This window comes from Carettochelys insculpta, chromosome 1, assembly GCF_033958435.1.
Source record: "Carettochelys insculpta isolate YL-2023 chromosome 1, ASM3395843v1, whole genome shotgun sequence".
Taxonomy (NCBI): domain Eukaryota; kingdom Metazoa; phylum Chordata; order Testudines; family Carettochelyidae; genus Carettochelys; species Carettochelys insculpta.
This window is the reverse complement of record NC_134137.1, coordinates 124780941-124793978: the sequence shown is the minus strand read 5'-3', so window position 1 is coordinate 124793978 and position 13038 is coordinate 124780941. Positions and strand designations below refer to the sequence as shown.

General features: G+C 43.8%; 1 protein-coding gene across 1 annotated transcript in view; it reads right to left on the bottom strand.

Moving 5' to 3' along the window:
- FHL2 (four and a half LIM domains 2) overlaps positions 1-12753 on the bottom strand; it is a 71856-nt gene extending 59103 nt beyond the window's left edge. The window contains exon 1 of the mRNA XM_074991238.1: positions 12643-12753. The gene's annotated coding sequence lies outside the window, so the exon portion shown is untranslated. The remainder of the gene's footprint in view (positions 1-12642) is intronic.
- Between the last annotated feature and the right edge of the window lie 285 nt (positions 12754-13038).

Genomic DNA, 13038 nt, shown 5'->3' with positions numbered 1-13038 from the left:
GAGCTTATTCTCTATAAGGCCTGCAGAATCCCAACTTGGTTTTCCTCTCTGAATGCTACTATTTTCCAAGACACATTTTAAGAAGTATTATAGTATCTCCCTGAACTGAAGATAGCTGGGGGCTCCCTGATTCTTTTCTTTGCTACCATGCCCAGTGACATGGCTTGTTTATTCCACATCCAGCACGAGAGGGTCAGAGATTGAATCTCAGACATATATTGTGATTAAAAATATTAATTCAAGCCAGGCAGTTTGAAGCAGCAGCCTTACCACTGATCCTTCTAGCTCCGTGATCTTTTTGAACTCTTTAAATGTCCAGTCTTGTTTAAATAATAGGATGAAATACATTAGTTTATGGCTGATGGGGATTCTGATCTCTGGGCCACTGATACGCAGCATTAATCCACACACCCTCTTAATTATAAATGAAAAATGCATCTGCAAACTGCCATACACGCATATTGCATTTCTTCCTACAACGTTTTCCATAACTGCACTGCCTAAATGTGTTTTGAACATCATGGGAATGGCTTGGATTAAAATAAAAAAGAAAATGTGATGAAGCAGGCCACTTTCCAGTGAATAACATGACATGCCTTGAAAGCTGAAGTGGCTCTGGTGCCATAGAATGTCACTTTGGAAATTATTACTGGAATGGTAGAGACTGTAGATGTGTGAAGTATTCAGGCCTGGGACAGAATGAAAGGGAATCAGACATTCAACTGCTCCTGAATGTTAAGGGGAATTGAGAACACAACTTCTATAGAATAGGCTAAGCTGTAACATTTCAGAATGATGTTGTGCTACTTTCAGGTTCTATTCTATTTTTTGGAAGTGGCTTTCTTGCAATTAATACATATTTTTCAGGCCAGCTGTACTCTCCTCTCTTCTTCAAACATCTAATCCTTCACTAATCTGTTACCGCCATTTGTTTTCAAAATATTAACTGAAGCTGCCAGTTTGTCACAGAAAAGATTTATGCTCAAATTTATTTTTCATATTGAGAACCAACGTTCAGGATTTTATTCAGGTTGGAAGGACATCTTGGTGCACCAGCAAGAAAAAAGCATGAGGTGTGTCTGCTTGCTGTGCTGCTCCACTGCGGACAAAACACGTGGTGTAACAAAAGGTGAGAAATAGAGGAGAGAATGGTGAAAATACAGATAGACCCGCACCTTATGGGAAAAGGAATGCAATGAAAGTAGGTTGAGAAAATACTTGTTTCTAGGCAGATGTCAGTAAAAACAAAAGAGAAAGAACACTTAGTGAATGAAGCATGTACTGTGATTGTTATAAATGTTGGCCACAGGAGGATTGCCGTTTGTCCAGGAAGACAGTCACAACATCACAGCACACCAAGTTTTGTTATAAGCACACAATTAGTTACCGTGGAAGTGAGGAATCTGGTTAAGCATGGGAGCACACAAACACACAGGTGCTCCACAAACGCACAGGAAGAAAGTTGCTGCCCAGAAAACTTACAATTGAAATAGTAAGAGACAATGATAGACGAATGACATTAATACGAAAAGTTAAAGGTATATTCGTTGCCACTTTTTAGTTAGTTAGATAAACTGTCTCGGTCCTTCCCCTACCTCTTCTCTACTGCATAGTCCAAATGCTCCACCTTTGTCTCTAATGCTTCAACAAGCTTCTTTGCATCCTGCCCACCCGTCTCTGGAAGTATAAACCAGGCTTGCCGGGCTTGGGGCTCTGTTCCCAGCTATTTGCAGCTACAGCAAAGGTGAGGAGCCTTTATTCTGTCACTAGCCAATGACTAACCAGAAAAAAATCAATGGCAGGCCACTTACCCTCCTGGGAGGGACCACGGAGGCTCAGGGCTTTCTGTTCTCCTCCCTCCATGGTGGGGTGAGCTGGTGCTAGGGGCTCCAGCCCTGAGAGATGGCAGTGGGGTGCTACAGGCCAAATGAAATTAAGCAATGTTTTGGGACCTGACCCATAACCTGCAGGTTTCCCACCCCTGAGATAGAGACTGATGTGCCTGCTACAGGTTTAGCTCAAAAAAAGGTTTGTTTTAGCTCTTGAACCACCAGTTGGAGCATGAAGCTCCAACGAGCCCCGGTTTGATCCCACCCCTGGCTGACTGGGGTCTGTCAGTGTTACAGATGCAGCTATAAAGGGGAACTAGGCAGGAAGTGAGAAATAAACACAGACGATATGACAGGAATTTTGTTAACGGAGATGTGGAAAGGCTTTGTCCTGCTTCCCGCCAACACTCCTGCTGCTTCTTCCCAGCACTGAGGGATGTGCATATTGGAAGGCAGCTCCTTCCTAATGGATTGCTGCAGGTCAGGAGAGAGCCCAGAATGGCCTCTCTTGCCTTTACAAAACATGCAGCTTGAAAGCATGCGATGACGGAATTCAGTGTACAGGATTTTAAAGTAAACTAATAACAGACCTGGCTTGTGCAGTGCATAGTAATTTCCTCCTACGGGGTGCAAAGGGCTGTACAAAGGTAGCCAAGCATTTGTAAAACACTTTATAGACGAGCTGTCTGATGCATAGTGAGCTTAGGTGCCTTATCCAACATGGCCTAGTGAGCTGGTGACAATGAGGAACACAGCAAAGGCCTCCAGAATCCCAGCCCTGTTCTCATGGAGTCTAGCAGGCAGGTTTACCAGGCTGTGGTGCTGACTGCTTCCAGCTGCTTTTACAGGCATCCAGATTCTTCATTGCAGAGAAGAACCTTAGCACCTGTGAAAGCTGATAGAGGCAGGCCCACCAATGGGGGTGCTGGGCAAGGGGTGCAGTTGCCTGGTGTTTCAAAGGGACCTGGAGCGCCAGCCACCACTGCTGCTACTTGGGCGTGCAGAACCAGGCAGCACCTACCAGCTTCTTATCTGCCAGCCTGAGGCGGGAGACCACAGTTTTCAAACGATGGGGTGCACCTCTGTGCTAAACAGAAGGCAGAAAACTGAGTGGAAGCCAAGTGAGCCCACGTCTCCCCATGTCACTTCTTGGGGGTGGGAAAATAGCTGCTTGCCCTGGGCCCTAAAATGCTTAGACTCTGCCTGCTAGTTGCTACCCATGACACCTTGCTGGCCCAGTGGCCTCGCCCCTGGAAGGAGCCTCATGCAGTGACACAGAGACATAGCATGGAGTGGGTGCTGCCAGGGGCTGGCCGCACGGGGAGGTAGGCAGGCAGAGGGGGGCCCCGTCTGGCAAGGGGCGATGCCTCACTTGTGTGGGGCTGCGCGGCGGAGAGGCCCTGCCAGTGGCAGCCGAGGTGGCAGTGGTGGGTGAGCCAGGCGCTAAATGGGAGGGAGTGCCACAGCCAGAGAGTGGCGCCCGAGGCACAGCTGTGCAGGGTGGGCGGCAGTGGCCCCCTAACCACCCCGGGGGTGAGCGGCAGCAGCAGTGGGGCTGCGATGGGCTGCACGCCCAGCATCGATGTCTCGCAGAGCGGGGGGGTGATCTACTGCCGGGACTCGGACGAGTCTACCTCCCCGCACCAGACTGCCGCCCTCTCGTAGGGCCCCACCGCCCCCCTGCATGGCCTCTTCGTCAAGACCAACACGGCCGACTCCATCCCCTCCGTGCTCGCCTACCAGAGCCGCCAGCCTCCAAGCCAGTCTTTGTAAATGCGAAGAAATGCCTCGTAAGCTGAAGTAGGGGTATTAAATGAAACTCCTCATAAAGTCGAATTCTCGCAACTCGAATAGGTGTATCTCGGGGTATAACTGTATGATTTATTCATCTTCCAAAGTGCATTTAAACCAAGAAATCTAAACCCACGCTGCCTCCCCCATACCTGGCATTCACAGTGAGACCCTTGGTAGACATGATTTAGACTTGGTGTCACCCTATTTTCTTTTGGACTAAGATACAGACTGCTTGCTGCAGCCCCAGGCTCTCAGGGTTTGACTCTACTGCAGAAAACAAACCAACCCAAACCCAATTCATAGCTGGTCTGTGCCAGCTGATTTGGACTTCTGGGGCTCAGACTGCAGGGCTCTTTCATTGCTGGTCAGGCAAGCCTGCACTGTGATCCCTGAGCTAGAAAAAAAACAAGCAGCTTGACATTCAGATCCTTAGTTGACCTTGCCAGACTGATAGTACATCCATCATTATCTGTGTAAACTTAGCATGCCTAATAGAGAAATCATTGAGACATGATAAATGTGGAACTCTGCCAGGCCACTTTTACAGTCTCTTTTTTAGAGAGAATTGGATTTTAAGCCTGGGTGCAGTGAGAAAGAGTTAAACTTGAACATAGGAATACAAAAGAGCAGGGGTGTTTTGAAAAGCAAAGGCAAAATATTTTAAATGATAAGAAACCTTTAACAGGAAAGTTTAAGATTTAAAAAAAATCATTCCTACTTCAAAAGATAAAGCATAAAATGATGGAATCCTCTGTTGTAGGTGGTCAACAGCCATCCTCACTGGAGGAGTTCTGATATGTTTGAAAAGTGGGTCAGTAAAAACACCCCAAACATATTCCAGTTCCAATATTCCAGTTCCTATTCATGGCATCAAGGTAGGATAGCACCAATGATCAGGCACAATCCAAATCAAATTGTCTGTTTAAAACAGGGTTTCTGAACCTTTTTTTTTAAAGTACCCTTTTATATATAGTCCCCCTTCTTCTGACCCTCTGCTCTCTGATTTGCTCACCTTGGTAATAATTCTTCCGATTTGTTAACTTTGATAACTATTTTTGGTTCTCTGTGACTTAAATATTGAGTCTGTTCTGGTATGGCTATGGTCTGAAAAAGTGGGTCTGTCCGACGAAAGCTCACCTAATAAATTATTTTGTTAGTCTTTAAAGTGCTACTGGACTGCTTTTTTGTTTTGATAGTATATAGACGAGCACGGCTCCCTCTCTGTTACTATATATTTATATGTGTGTCTGTGTGTGCGTGTGTACCCCAAATAGTTAGATACACAAATATTTTCCATCGTTGCAACACATTTGTTTAAACAACTTAATTGTAACTGGTTGATTGGAAGAAATTGCTATAGCCAATAAACTTGCCATTGTACTTATGACTGTGAAAAAGGATAAATAATAGAAATTAGATGAGCATAAAATAAGTCCAGGGTTTTTTATTCATGCATATCTATATAGTTTTATGCAAATATGAATGGAATTACAATAAAAATTATAATTAATTTAATGCAAAATTTGAGCTTGTTTGGATGAAATCAAATGTTCAAGCCTAGGTTTCAAATTGCCAAGGGCCGCAATTAAATCACTGTTTTTGACGCAGTTTCCTGTGTATGACCTTCTTCCCAATCTGCAGTTTTATTCTTCTTTTTCACATGGAATTGTTCCATTTAAAACCATTGCAGTTGTAATTATAAATACTAAACTAAAATTGTACAAATAGCAATTTTATCACTTACTTCAGATAACAAGCATAATATTCCAGAGCCAGGCACCCCCAGCTCCCTGCTTTAACCCAATTCCCCCCTCCCCTCCTCCAGAGCCAGGAACTGCCCCCCTCAGCTGTAATCCAATGCTGGCGACTCACTGTAGCGGCCGCTGCCGCCGCCACCATTACCGATGCCACGCGCTTCTCCCGCCAAGTGTTAGGGTGGGATGTGTGTGCAGAGTGGCACACAGCACTCTCATGGCTCCCAGCACTTTATTGCTCAAAGGGCTGCATACAGCTGCAGCGTGCATACCCCCCGGAGGGCGCGCATACCACGTGTTGAGAGACACTGGCTTAGCACTTCCATTGCAAATTCATTTTTGCAAAAACATATAACTTGGCATAAATGTGCACAGGGCTGAACCCTATTGTAGGAAGAAGTCTTGGTCCCAAAGTACATTGCTCTTACCAGTTTAAAACAAATGGACCTGCTCTTATGAGGAGGTTTTGAAATAGGTACAGATATAGACAATGAGCCCAATTTGCTAGTGTTAAAATTCTTCCTGTTTAAGCAGTGAGGCCTGGCTGGTGCTTAGTGTACAAATACCGTTCTATGGCTTTTCAGTGTTTGGAAAAGGAAAGTTCCGCTGAACCGCTGGGGGTGAATTTTAACTGAATCGCATTGTGCATAAAACCAGAGGTGGAAAATGTACCCCAAAAGTTACTTGAGTAACAGTACTGCTGTGGGGGACGCAGGGTGGGGAACATCCTTCAGTACAAGTTGCCGTTGTCCCTCTGGAAAAATACTTGAGTAAAAATGCACCCACATGCACACGCAGGCATGTGCACGTGCCACACACGTCCTACATCTTGATTGTGCTCCAAGTATCCAGAGGTGAGAACAGCTGCACTTTTATGGAACTAACTCTCTGGGCACTTTGCCCACCTCTGCACAAACCAAAGGAAGCGTAGTGCTAGATTGCCAATACCACTGATGTTCCTAAATAATAGGTATCGCCCTGAACTGGAGGGGTCACCTGTAGCAGGATAAAGTAGCTCAGGTTCTCTGCTCATTTAGTCCTTTGCCTTCATTGAGATGGCCAGCCAGGTTGCCAGTTTTTGATGGTTGTTGCCATAAGATGGACAGCAGCCTAGCAGGAACCAGACCCAGTTGCCCAACTCATTTCGTGTGTAGCTGGCCACAGAGCAAACATCAGATACAGGTTTCAGTCAGCACTGATCCAAGCTGGAAACAAACCTGAGACGCTTAGAAGCAATGGACTTCATATTCCATTGCCAGCCTCTTGAGTCATCCAGCTCTTCACACGCAGGCCATTGTTACCATGTGTAACAGGAAGCCCATTGTCTTAAATCTGTTTCACTTCCTTTTTGCTTACAAGGGGGAATGATTTCTGCAAAGTATTGCCTCCTATTGCAGCTACAGTCTTCCTCCAGCTGAGAAGGAAGAATTCATTACCACGTGTTTCTGCTACCAACATCACATTCTTTTGACATAAGCTGCTCATTTCTGCAGTCTCAGGCCCCGACCTGAGACTCTTGAAGCATTGAAACAAGATCAGGAAGTGGTGCTAGAGCAATACGAAAGGTTCACTTCACCCCACCAAAGCACAGAATAATGACAAGAAGAAAGAAGACAAAAGGGAACAATGAGCAGGAAGTGGGTCGCATCCGTGTTATTACAGTGTGTTCTTATGGCAGCAGCTTCGCGATGTGTTCCTTGGGAGGACCCCCGCTGACCTCATTCCTATGATTCAGGAAAGCATCGTAGTTCATAAAAGATGAAGTGTGGAGGAGTGACTAGGCTTGGGTTATAGAGGAGCTGTGTTAGTTCCCTGATTAGATATAGTTGTCCTGTGTGACCTTGGGCGAGTCATGTAATCTCTCCCTGTTCCTTATTTGTGATAGGGAGACAGAGAAGTATTGTTATCTCACAGGCAGAGACGACTAGTACTTGCTGATGCGGGGGTCACAATTAAAACTTCACCCTCCCCACAGCAGCGTGAGTCACACCCCTCCCGCTTATTCTTAGCAGCCCTCCTTGCAGCTTGCAGCTGTTTGTGACTGCTTTTCCCGGCAGCCAGAGTTTGCAGCTCACCAGCTCCAGGAGTTGCCACACTGTGAGGGGGCCCGGCCAGCATGACCTGGCAGAAATTGGGGTGGGGGAAATGTGATCCTGTGTGTACCCCTCTAGCCCCCGCATGCATGGGTGTTTGCTCTGCCGAAGGGCTGGTATTAAAAATTGTGAGGCACTTGGATAGTAGGTAGTATGCACGTACTTAAAATAGCTTTAAAACTGTTCTTCTGAATTGGCATCTAAACCTGGATGGTTTTTTTTTTGTTTTGTTTGTTTAAAAAAAGCACACCTGTAAATGCAGTTTATTCCCTTAGCATTTTTCTCCCTCTAATTTTGTTGTGCATCACTAGTACAGGTTCAAACTGCCTCATTCGGCAAACTCCCTCCTCCAGTAGGACAAAGGATGTTGCTGAACCAGACAGCAGCCGCAGAACCCCGTCAGCGCCATGGCTGGAAGCCAGCTAGGGTGTAGAGCCCCACTGGCAGCCCCATAGCTGGGACCTGGCTGGGGCATGCCCTGATGGCAGATCCACAGCCAAGGGGACCCCTGCCAGAGTCGGGGGGAGCCTGGCAGCCCTGCAGGAGTGGGGCTTTCCCTCCAGACCTCCCCTGATCTGGCAAATCCCCTCTTCCTGGACCACTCAGGTCCTGGGATGCCAGTCGAGAGAGGTACAATGGAACCAGACAACAGAACTTCGCTAGGACTTCAGTCTCTTATTGGGCCCTACGCAGCCTCCAAACCCTTCTCAGCTCCTGGAGCTCATGGTTATTGCAGACAGTAGGTCTCATTCACCTTCATTTCCCCAGCTTGCCACAGCAGCAGTGGAAATAGATACACAGGACTGCACTGCGATAATTTCCTTCCTACTTCTGGATTTAAAGCGCTCAGGGTGATATAAACAGGATACGTGGCTGCATTATGGGTTACTGGGTGGTGATATTCATTAACAGGGCTACGATTTTGTCACCTGGGTCTTGGAAGTGGTCAGCTGAATAACAGCTGTGAAACCAAGTGGAATTGCAACCTGGGAAATGGGGTTGCAGTGCCACGTGGGTATGGCCCATCTGGTCCTCCGAGTACAGGGGACAGATAGGCCAAACCCATCTGGTGTTGTGATCATATGTATGAGCGTCACAACACCCGGAGAGGCAAGTCAGGCTCGGGCCCGCATGACAGGAGCCAACGTTTCAGGGGAAGTGTGCGGTGGATACACACAGCCTCCTTTCAGTACCATCTGGCCATTGGAGTAAAACGGGTGAAAAACTGTCAACAAGTGCAAGCAAAGCTGGAAATATTTGGTAACCTTCCTGCGATTTATCTTTCTTTCCCTGCACCTTTGCTAAGAAATGGATTATAAAATTGCAGGCCAGAATGGTCGCCTTATCCATTCATCAAAACAGATTGATCGGATTTTTGCAACAGTCTTGTGGAGCGTGCTATCTGTGTTACACTGAAAACCTAGCCTCCTGCAAGGGAAAGTATGTAAATTTACATTAAAATATCAGTAGGTTAAAAATCATTATCAGCCTTAAAGGGAATGTTCTAACTTGAACTCTGGGTGTGTATATTGAATATTAGAAGTAGTTTCATACTTTACCTCTGGCCATCTTGGCTGTGTCTACACGTGCCCCAAACTTCGAAATGGCCATTTGCATGGCCATTTCGAAGTTTGGGGCACGTGTAGACACAGCCCTTGTATGCACATGGCAATGTGGGTTGGAAAAATTATATTTTCCAATTTTTAAAAAAAATTCCTTTACTCTTACCTGTTGCCATATGAAAGATCATCACAGGCAATAGAGAAAACTTATCATAAGGAGAAATCTATGAAACTGATTACACTTAAAGTGCTGTCAAAGGCATAACACTGACAACCTTGAAAAAGAGGAAAAATATCTTTTCTTCTGATTACTTTCCGTTGTAGCAATGCTAGGTAATAATTGTAGCAATCAATTTCCAACAGGAGTGAGATTTGCATTTTTATTTCCACTTTTTAAAAAATTCATAGTATCCCTTTAAAATCCATCATCAGTCATCTGAGGAAATGGGTCTTACCCAGCAAAGCTCACGACCTAATAAATTTGTTAGTCTCTAAGGTGCTACAGGACTGCTTGTTACATAAATATACATTTACTTTCATTTCTTTCATGTCTGTATAGAGAAAGTCTATAGATAACCTATTATGTTGGTCATACAACTTCTCTAAAAAGTAGGAACTATGTATAATATGCAGCCAAATAGCCTAAAACCAATCAGTGTTTCATGATGAACTGACATTGTTGAAATCACTCTAGTTTTATCATCATTAGACTGAACTCACCAGGGTACAAAGCTAAAGATAAAATATTACAGCCAGTAATAATTCATCTAACTTAAAAACAACTCTCTGAGGCAGTGCAGCTTCTACTTGCTTCCTATGATCTGATTAGACTTTTTGCATTTAGCTGAAGAAAAAAAAAAGAATGATTGAGAAAAATAAGAAATTCTGGTATTGTTCCATATCTATGCACAGGGCTGCTCCGATGGGGCTATGGGGCTTGCAAGTTTAGTGCCATTTAAAATAAAATAAAAGGGATGAAATTTGGGGCTCATTGAAATCGTTGGGAGATTCGGGCAAAATTCCCAATGATTTCAAGGGGAGCAGGATGTCATCCACACACTATGAAACTGTTTATTTTTTCCCCTTATATAACACGTTTTAACTGATTTACTCTCAGCACACCTCTTCGCTGCTGCATGTTCTGATTTTTGGCTATTTGGAAGGGAAAAAGCAAAGTTATTCCTCCATTTATCGTATTTTTGAAATGCCAATTAGCAGAGAATTATTGTTAATGCTGCTTTTAAAACAGATTAATTTTGGTCTGTCTTTTTCTCTTTCTGCATACACAAATTTCACTTTTAAAATCAAACGCAATGAAAAGCTCTAAATTCCCTGAATTGCATTGGAATTTTTTTCAAAGTAATTTAAAATGTAAATTCATCTTTGGACAAGACAGTGACCAAGAGCATCTGTAAAACTAAACTTCCAATTCTTCATTGTGGAGCTTTGCACTTATTGCTTGTAAAGGCAAATAATCCCAAGAAAGTATCAACATGCAAAGCTGATGATATAGTAAGTGTCTAGAAAGAATGATTGTTTTATTTCTTTTGTTTCTGCCTAGAGGTTAGAGCCCGAAACTGGGACTGTGAAGACCTGGCCGAGAGACTAGTGTGACACAAGTGTGGGTGACCTATAGTATGAATGCTATATTGTAACTTGGTTACTGGGATGTTTGCTGTAAAGTTATTTTGATTTAGCTTTTATTGGAAAAAAACATGCAGGAAGTGGAATGGTGTTTCCAGATAAGAAACCCGCCCCCAGTAAAATTTCTGGATAAAGAGCCACCGTCTGAGCATTTGCTTCCAGCCAAGTTACAAAACTTATTTTGCTAGAGCTCCAAGTCAAAAGATCAACATCACTATTAACCTGTGCTGTCCAGCTGGTTCCGAAGCAGTAGCCACTACAACAGCTACTGCTATAGTGAACTAGCCACATTATTCTGAAAACATATTTATTGTTCAAGCCCACTAGCCACATGCAACTGGTCAAATAGCCACACGTGGCTGGCTAGTGGCTAGCATGTTGGACAACAGGGCTATCAAGAATTAAAAGGATGCTCTCTGCTTAGATGGGAGACAGGAACAGTTGAAGAATAGACAGACGCTCACTGGGATGTCTAAGGAAATTAGGCCTTTCCAGTGAATGGTAAAAAATTAGCTAAGGTAGATTTGAATCTAGCGGTTTAAATTCCTTTCTCATGTATTATGCTTTTTCCGTTTGATTAAGATTAAGCAATTCTTTGGCTTACACGGATCATTTGGTCAGTCCATTCTCTACTGATCGGATGCCTGAAGGGAAAAAGTGCAAGTGCCACATCCAGAAAGACCTCCTGGGCTACCATGAGAGATAAAGTACTATACCCCAGAACCTGTTCTGAGGGTAGGAGAAATGCATGATTCCACTCCAGGAGAGGCAAAGGAACGAGGCCTGGCACCTAAGGGAGTATACTCAGGGACCAAAGATGGGTCAGAGGACACTGAACATGGGTCTGATCCAAAACCTGTTGAAGTCAACCATTGTATTTCTGTAAACTTAGTGGATTTTGGATCAGGCCCTAGGTGTCCTTTACAACCCTAACGTAATGCCTGAGCTGTGGATGCTTAGCTCTTGGACTATCAGCCTCCATTAATTTTGGTCCCTCGATACTAGTATAGTAAATAACATTAGGGCATAGAATTTGTTAGTGTTGGCTTTTATCCATAGCTGTACAGCCTGAGTAATCATTCTTACTTGTCCATATAAAGCATTTTGAGATCCTTGAGTGAAAGGTCCTCTCAATTAAAACAGTATTCTCTATAAAACTGTGAATATGTGAATGAAAATACAATCGATTATATACATATGGAAACAAGCTTATATTTCCAAAGAGATTTCCTCGTATAGACTTCACTTGAAAAGCAGTACTCTCATGAGATCGGAAGAAAGGTAATTTAATGTGACATTAAATTGATAGCCGATGTTTGGCACATATTGCTAATGCTATTTCTCATATTATTTATGAAGAATTCCTGCTCTGGTACTGAGTAACACAACAGTGCTTTTCCACTTCTTCTTTTGCACGTTTGCTCTAATCCGTAACTAACTTTTTAAAGATGTAATGAGCATCATCTGAAATTTGGCCCAGGCCAATAGGAAATGGTGTCAAGGAGAAAAAGCTGAACAGCAGTATGGTTCTTTTTGGAATTTTGCAGCTAGTTTCCAAATATTCATCAGCGGGCGCTGGAGGTAGATGATGTCTGAGAAAAATTTATCAAGAACTTTCTGCCTGAGGTCATTCAGTTTCCTATTCCAGTGCAGAAAAGTGGCTTTACTTACCGATCCTTGTATTCTTTCACAACATGAAAACATGACATTGTATTATATGGAAAGAGTTATTATATGGAAAGAGTAGCTGTTATTTAGCATCTGGCTCCCACCAGCAGGCTAGCAACTTAGAAAAATGGTACATGTATATTGTTAGACAGCAAGACATAAACAAGTTACTCAATACATCCTCTCCCTGTGCAAGGGAAGCCCCTAGCTCACAATCTATACATAGAATGTTGGCTACCTACTTCCTATCTGGGGGTGAGGAGGAAGGACAGTAAAACAACTTGTAATTTGCTCTTACCTCATGATGCTTCTGCGTCTACTCTGAGAATGAGCATACAGGAACTAGTGCAGTGGCTTATTGCTGCACTGGATTACCCAAACTATGTATTTAGTAATTAGACAGTCAGGCATTTGGTAGCTAGATGAGCTATAAATACATTATCTCCAAAGAACAAGCCATCTACAGGAGATAAGAACCACAACACCTCGCTGCAGCTAGCCTTTTAAGGCAGCGTAATGACAGAAGCACAAGACCTGTAATGGAAAAGAGCTGCCTTGCTCTTAGCAACCCCATCCCTTTGTTCTGTTTAATTTGAGGACAGATGAGTTTTACATATATACTTACTCATCTCTGTGAAGTGCTGGGAGATCCTCAGGTTTTAAATTACTGAACTATTAGGATTTTATTATAAAT